The sequence below is a fragment of the Teleopsis dalmanni genome, chromosome 1 (genome assembly GCF_002237135.1).
Source record: "Teleopsis dalmanni isolate 2A chromosome 1, ASM223713v2, whole genome shotgun sequence".
NCBI classification, from domain to species: Eukaryota; Metazoa; Arthropoda; class Insecta; order Diptera; family Diopsidae; genus Teleopsis; species Teleopsis dalmanni.
The window spans coordinates 129955798-129962940 of NC_051846.1; positions in this window are offsets into that span (position 1 = coordinate 129955798).

Genomic DNA, 7143 nt, shown 5'->3' on the forward strand with positions numbered 1-7143 from the left:
CGTAACATGCCACAGTACAATAAAAATCTAGGGGATTATTGACTTTGTCTCGGGCTTACTCAGCATCAACTAACCATTGCCACTAAAAACTTTAGAGAAAGTTTCATCGTTCGTAAGAAAACGAGATCAAGTAGGATTCAATAAATCAAAGCACTTATCTCGGCCTTAACAACAAAATGTTTGCAGACATTGCATAAATTAGAGCAGTGATTCTCGACTCAAGACATGCTGTAGACCAAAAAAATATTCAATGTAGTTTACAAAAAAATTATTAAAAGCATCTCGTGCAAAGAGTAGTACCAATATTTTTGAAACAAATAATATCGTTAAGGCAAAAATTCAATATTTTACATGCCACTAGTGCTAATGATACCCTTATTTTGAAGTTATTTAAGCCACCATCATATAGAGTTTTTGTTACAAAGTAAATTTAAATCTAGCCAGGTTTATATATAAAAAATTCAGAAAATAATTGTGTCGAATAAATGAAATTTTATTTTATTTATTAATGAAGTACTAAAACCGTATTTACAATCATTACAAGGTCTGAATTAAAAGGTAAGTCAAAAATTATATTTGTTATGAAGACAACAGCATACGAATATCATTATTATCAGTAACATCCTAACATGTTTGATCATTTCTATCAATTAGTTTGCTATTCGCATTAAATGATAGTAAGAACGTACACAATCAAAGTGACCACCACTAACAGCATAATGTAAAGCAGTCTGTTCTTCATTTGCAAAACTTCCAACATTGACTTCTTTGACAAAGTAAAAAACATCTTTTTCATGTTCAGCTTTTTGTACTACATCATTTATACATCACTACCCAACTAAAGACAGGTTCACATTTCTGGGTACTTTTTAGGTCTGGCTACCAAAGCGGATCAAGATGTTTTACCTTTTCAATATACAAATTGCTTACAAACAATGTTGAACACAAACAAATTATTCAAATGTCAAAAATTACCAAAACAATATTGCCAAGTCAATGAAAAGAAATTCAATTATTTTTTTGGAATCAGCCACTATAATAAAATTTTATCAAGAAAATGTTTATAATATTAAATAAAAGTAATTAAAATTTTAGAAAATACAAATATTTACAGAATTTATTGCAAATGTTAAAAGTTTTCTAATAACGATGATTAATTTTTTTTAATACAAATAAAACAAAACGTTTTAATAAAATTATTTTTTATTGTCATTTTCTTCATATTCTTATATTTATTTGAATTCAATTATGAAAATATTATCTTACGAAAATACTAAAATGGCAACCCTGGCCATTTAGTCTCGACTTAGCCACCTCGAAAATATGCTAAGTATCGACACATAACTACATTATCGGCACAACTTAGAATTTCCCTCATTTAGAACGCAACTTAGCCTAACTCGCACACGACCATAATATTATATTTGTGAAAACTTAATTAATGGCCACATCGTTTTAAATCATTGAACGAAACGCATGTATATATCATAGCCATAGATTAACATATCTCGAAATTTTACTAACCGTCAATTCAAATTTAAAAATGAGAAGCAACAAATGTCAAAACAGCTGATTTCTGTCATTTCTGTTTTGTTGCAAGCAAATATACATAAGGGGTATTCACTCTCTCTTGCAAACTCAATGCAAGGTGCACGAAATGCACAGATTGTACGAGAATGCAAATAACAACAACAAAATACACGCACAAAATTTCGTGCAATTGTGTGCAATCTTCCAATACTAAAACCTATGTATATTTGCTTGCAACAGACCAGAAATCAGCTGTTTTGACATTTTTTGCTTCTCATTTTTAAATTTGAATTGACGGTTAGTAAAATTTCGAGATATGTTTCGTTCAATTTAAAACGATGTGGCCATTAATTAAGTTTTCACAAATATAATATTATATACATATACATTTGTGAATTAGTTTATCTATTTATCGATTTCAGCGAAACTAACGAAAATTTGTCCACATTTTGAACTATTGAATGAAGTGTTTGGACGCATGTCTAATTTTCAGCCGCTTGTGATATGTACGGACACATTGTTACAGTCACCAGCTAGTTCTGCGCTAGGCGACGAAGTTTATTTTATTGAATCGTCTGCAGACAACACATCATCCAACTCTGCACCGAAAGTCGTGCGTTCTGCTGTGCAAAGCCCCACTACCCCCCTCGATAAAAAATATAACAAATAACAATAATAAATTAAGAATTAGTTATATTTTTATTACACTAATTATTTTTATATTATATTATTATTACATATATTAATATATATATACGTTTTTATACATTATGGTATTCTTGTCTTGAAATAAACCTACTGGAAAAAGGTAATGTCGCAATTGACTTTTTAATTATATATTAAATATATATACATATATGTATGTTTTATATATTTGTATTCGTAAATTATTGATTATTCGTAATTATTGAAGCGCTTCGAAGCTCCTTCATTGGTTCTCTGAGTAGCTTCATTCTGCATAAGCTCATCAGATTCTTCGTCGTTGTCATGTACGTAATCCACGTGTTCCGTATCAAATGTTGTGCAATATGCAACAAAGAGGGAACCAATTTGAACAAAAATTATGACTCGTATCATTCTGAATACGGATTCTTAACTCCTTAAGACTACCGAAGCGTTCCTTCAGAAGTTCAAAACAATGTTCAATCCTTAAACGAAATCTGCTATGGCGTAAGTTAAAAGTTTTACGTTTGGAGTAGTCAAGCTGTTGGGAGTTTGACCGAAACGGAGTTATAAGAGTTTTAAGTAATGGATAAACAGAATCGCCTGCTAACCATTATTCTGAGGAAAATAAAGAATTTTCTTGGATGCAGAGAGCGCTTATACGAAACATGCGAGTATCATGTGCACTTCCAAAGTGACCAACTGCTACATGTCGAATCTTCAGCTGATAGTCACATATGACTTGTGCTTTTATTGAATACACCCTATTTTTTGAAAAATAGGATGTATGGTTAACCACTGGTGCTTCGGCAAGTTTTATTTCAGTACTGTCAATATCCAATGCAATGTGGAAGCTTATAATAGGTTTTCTCAACTTTATTTTGTCGTTCAGCTACATCTGGCCACATTATAAACTTGGTTTGCAGTTCCAATATGGAGCGAAAGACTCTTCGGGTTATCTTATAAATTGTTTCCCCATTTCCAACACCAAATAATGTAGCGACTTTGCGATTAGCCGCATTTTCGCCTGATAAACCCAAACGATGTAAAACAATAGCAAGTTGAAGATCGAGCGGGAATTGTTGAATTGAATGGGAATTAGTGAACTCCGCGCTAGCGTTTATTAGTGAGAGTATTAAGGAAAATTTGTTCCAATTTACTCTAAGCATCTGATGAAAACGGCCTTCATCAAATTCTTGAAGAATGGTAGATCTCCATTGAATAGATTTTGGTATGGGTTGGTGATTTCCGTGATGGTTTACTAAAGCAAACAAAAGGTCTTCATTTAATTGCTCCATCACTTCTCAGTAATTTGCATCATCTAACAAATAGAAACATGGTGGTTAGTAGTACCAGATTCCAGCATCTCAACATACATAAGGCAACATGGCTGTCACCTGATCAAAACACAAGATCTCAAATTGATCACGTTGTGATAGACGGAAGGCATGCTTCCAGTGTCTTGGATGTACGTACTATCCGAGGAGCCAACATCGACTCGGATCATTACCTTGTTGCAGCCAAGATCCGCACACGTTTATGTGCGATGAAAAAGGTGCGTGAACAAGCACAGCGAAAGCTAGACGTCGAAAAGCTGCAATCACAACAGACAGCTAATGACTTCGCTACTCGACTCTCCCACTATCTGGAAAATTCATCTGAAGAAGCCTATATGTGCGCGCAATGGAACCACATCTCTAACTCTATGCGTACCGCTGCAGAAGAGGTGATCGGCTATCACCGTATACAAAGAAACAGCTGGTACGACCAAGAGTGTCGCAATGCTACCGCAGAGAAAGACGCAGCATATCAAGCCACCCTGCGGTCAGTTGCGACGCGCGCTGTTAAAGAGCGATATCGGCAAAAGAGAAGGGAAGAGAAACGTCTTTTCAGGCGAAAAAAGAAGGAAACAGAAAGACATGAGTACGAAGAGCTTGAGAAGCTGGGCGACAGGAATATGGCTCGAAAATTCTATCAAAAAATTAAAAGTCTGACAAATGGTTATAAACCCGGAGCTAATTCCTGCAAAGGTGAAAACGGTAATCTGGTGATAGATGTCCAAAGCATGCTTAATATTTGGAGGGATCACTTCTCGAAACTACTAAATGGCGGTAGTAGCAATGTGACTGAAAGCGAAGATGATCCCGAATTTTCAATCGTTGACGATGAAATAATCGTCCCGCCTCCCGATCATAATAAAGTTAAAACAGCTATAACGCGGCTCAAAAACAACAAAGCTGCAGGCGCCGATGGTTTACCGGCTGAGCTGTTTAAAGCTGGTGGCGAAGAGTTTTGGTCGAACAACATTTGGTCGGATAAATGCATGCCCAACGATTGGAATTTAAGTGTGCTTTGCCCAATCCACAAAAAAGGTGATCGTGCAAACTGCGCCAACTACCGCGGGATCAGTCTTTTAAATATCGCATATAAGGTTCTGTCAAACGTACTATGTGAAAGATTGAAGCCAATCGTCAACCAACTGATTGGACCTTATCAGTGTGGCTTCAGATCTGGCAAATCCACTCTAGACCAGATATTCACTGTGCGTCAAATCCTGGAGAAGACTCAAGAAAAACAAATCGACACACACCATCTTTTTGTCGACTTCAAAGCTGCTTTTGATACTACGACTAGAAGCACACTCTTTGCCGCTATGTCTGAATTTGGTATCCCAGCAAAACTTATACGGCTATATAAAATGACGTTGAGCAACACCACCAGCTCCGTTAGAATTGGAAAGAACCTCTCCGAGTCGTTTGATACCAAACGAGGTTTCAGACAGGGTGACTCCTTGTCGTGTGACTACTTTAACCTAATGTTGGAAACGATAATTCGAGCAGCAGCTTTAAACCGTACGGGCACAATATTCTACAAAACTGTAATGCTGCTTGCGTATGCCGACGATATTGATATCATTGGTCGTCAGTGCAGCATTTTCCAACTTAGAAAAACAAGCAAAGCAAATTTGTCTTGTGGTAAATGAGAACAAAACAAAGTACTTTCTGTCAACAAACAAATCTCCTGAGCGTCTTGGGTCCTACGTCACTTTTGACAATTATAAGTTCGAAGTTGTGAAAGACTTTATTTATTTAGGAACCATCTTAAACACCAAAAATGACGTCAGCCTAAAGATTCAACGAAGAATTACTCTTGCCAACAAATGCTACTTCGGGCTAAGTAAGCAATTGAGAAATAAAGCCCTCTCTCGACAAACAAAAATCACGCTCTACAAATCCCTTATCATGCCTGTCCTTGGACAATTACCAACAGTGATGAGAAGGCGTTAGGAGCATTCGAGAGAAAAATTCTTCGGAAGATCTATGGTCCCTTACGCGTTGGCGACGAGTATCGAATTAGATGGAACGATGAGCTGAATGAGCTATACCGCGACATTGACATAGTTAAACGCATAAAAATTCAGCGGCAACGCTGGCTTGGTCATGTCGTGCGAATGGAAGAAAGTGCTCCGGTTAGAAAGGTATTTGATTCGGTACCCGCAGGTGGAAAACCCGCTAGAGACGTCCGCATCTTCGGTGGAAGGACCAGGTGACCAACGATTTGGGGGCGCTCGGTACTACCAACTGGCGTCAGAAGGCAACTAATCGGGCTGACTGGCGGAGGCTACTCGACGCGGCCAAGGACGACACACGTTTGTAATGGCCAACTAAGTAAGTAAGTAACAAATAGAAACTATAAAGTAGTGAAAACTACATTAACAACATGTTAATACCTTCAATCAGAATATTAAAAGCACTAGTTTCAATAAAAAAATCTATACATTTTTGTATTTCAATTGTTCGCGGCATTGTTATACTTTTATAAAAACAGCTGACTCATTTTGATGATGCAATTCTGCAACAGAGGTGTTCTCGCAGTCTTGCAGTTTTTATATAGCATTCTTGCATTTCGTGCTACTTGCAATGAGTTTACAAGAGAGAGTGAATACCCCTATAGGTTTTAGTATTGGAAGATTGCACGCAATTGCACGAAATTTTGTGCGTGTATTTTGTTGTTGTTATTTGCATTCTCGTACAATTTGTGCATTTCGTGCACCTTGCAATGAGTTTGCAAGAGAGAGCGAATACCCCTACTGGCCTCAAAAGCCTCATTTTGGTCATCAATCGAAAATGAGAAACAAATGACTCATTTTTGCATACAAAATCTCAAGCGCAAATGAGATCCATTGGATCTCATTCTGTATAAATGCGTTCCAACGACGTTAGAATGAGCTTCAAATATGTTTCAAATGCAAATGAATATATTGAACATACCCTAAATAAAAGCTTTTTATGGCATTTTCACAGTTTGAGAAAGCTGTTTTTGACAATTTTCCAAATAAAAGGTAAACAAATGTTTGGTGGTTGCATTTCCTTAAAAACTTTTAGAACTTCTACTTTCCAAAAAGTACTTAATCGAAGTTAAAAATCTGTTTCAGTTTATAATGTAAGGTTTGAAGGTATATTTAACCTTCATTTTTTTTTTCTTTCATTGGTTTATATATTGAATCTCTCTAAATAGTAATTAATAACAAATTTGCAAATCTTAAAAAGCTAATATGTATGCTATTGAGATAGGGTATTCATATTTATCAATTATTTTCTTTTAAGGCGATGTAGTGCAGTTGCAGAAGATAAGTGTCGAACATGAGGATTTGGATGCGGCTTGAGTCTCTCTCGAAATTTAGGTGTATATTAGCGAATAACTTCTTCAACAGTTGGTAAATTTAGATCTTTGTGTAATTTTTGTTTTTGACATACCAAGGGGCGCACGTAGCTTGTCGGAGAATTTTATTTTGCACTCTCTGGATTTTTTCTATATTTGTGTTACACGCTTGTAACGACACGGATTTTTCCGTTTCGTTATAATTTATGCTGGGGTATCCTCAGTCTTTTCCAGGGGGTCGCTACAATAAATTTATATTCGCGGAGACAGGACTTCTCAAAATAAAAG